This window comes from Cynara cardunculus, assembly GCF_001531365.2.
Source record: "Cynara cardunculus var. scolymus isolate 2C chromosome LG 14, CcrdV1, whole genome shotgun sequence".
NCBI classification, from domain to species: Eukaryota; Viridiplantae; Streptophyta; class Magnoliopsida; order Asterales; family Asteraceae; genus Cynara; species Cynara cardunculus.
In genome coordinates, this window is record NC_037541.1 from 1439355 (window position 1) to 1440965 (window position 1611).

Genomic DNA, 1611 nt, shown 5'->3' on the forward strand with positions numbered 1-1611 from the left:
GATCGTTTATCTAAATCTGCACATTTTCTACCGATAAAAGAGAAATACTCTTTAGAAAAGCTAGCGTAGATTTACATCAAAGAAATTGTTACCAGACACGGTGTTCCCTTGTCTATTATTTCTGATAGAGACAGTCGGTTTACTTCAAAGTTTTGGGAAGGATTACAGAAAGCTCTGGGGTCTGAAATTCGATTAAGTACAGCTTATCATCCGCAGACTGATGGGCAGAGTGAAAGAACTATTCAAACTCTCGAAGATATGTTAAGAAGTTGTATTATTGACTTCGGGGGATCAAGGGAAGATCATTTGCCATTGATAGAGTTTGCATATAACAATAGTTGTCATTCCAGTATTCAAGCGGCACCATATGAAGTGTTATATGGACGTAAATGCCGAACGCCATTGTGTTGGAATGAGGTGGGTGAAAAACAGCTGACAGGTCTTGAAATTGTCCAAGAAACTTCTGAAAAGATCGAACAGATCCGTGAAAGAATCAAAACAGCGCAAGATCGCCAGAAAAGTTATGCAGATAATCGTCGAAAGCCGATTGAGTTTGATATAGGTGATTTTGTGATGTTAAAAGTTTCGCCATGGAAGGGTGTTGTCAGATTCGGAAAGAAAGAAAAGCTCAGTCCGAGGTATGTAGGACCGTTCAGAATATGTAAACGAATTGGGCCAGTAGCATATCAATTAGAGCTACCAGAAGAGTTGAGTCTGATTCACAACACTTTTCATGTGTCGAATCTGCGAAAATGCTTGGCCGATCCGAACCTAGCTGTACCTTTGCTAGAGATTCAATTAAACAGTAAATTAAATTTTGTGGAAACACCAGAAGCCGTAATTGACAGAAAGATTAGGGTGTTGAGAAACAAAGAGATAAGTCTGGTTAAAATACAGTGGAAGTTTCACAAAGGACCGGAAGCGACATGGGAATTGGAGTCAAAGATGAGATCAGAATACCCATGGCTTTTTTATTAAAGGAATTCCAGGACGAAATTCTTTTGAGGGGTGAATAATGTGATAACCGGATCCTGGTTATTACCCAAGGTAAATAATATGTGATTAGCTGATTAAATGATTACGTGATAGCATGATAAATTAATACATGCTGATATGTGAAGTTGTGTATTAACTGAATATATATATATATATATATATATGGAAATACATGATATATATATATATATAAATATATATGCATAAGACATATTATGCATGCATGAAGTATGGAGTAGGCATGTATGTATGTGCATGATGGTCTAAGTATGAAGTGGAAAAGAGGGAAGGCGGTTTAACCGACCTTCCTATTTTTGGAAAGTATAAAAAGAGGCTTGGCCTCTTCATTTGGCCTCTCCCTGCTATTTTGAGTAAAACTGAGTGCTTTAAAGAGTGTTGAACGGATTGCAAAAGGGTGATTTCAAGTGTTTAGAGAATCAAGTTGGTTTCAAGTTTTGATTTCAAAAGCTTGTTAAGGTGAGTGGTTTCTAACCCTTTTTGCATAAAATTACTACTGGTTTTATTTGCATGTTTCATGTTATTATTCTTTAGAAAGAAAYCTTGCATAGTTTTGTTTAAGTGTTTATCCGGACAAAGAGTGACCGGATAAGTATT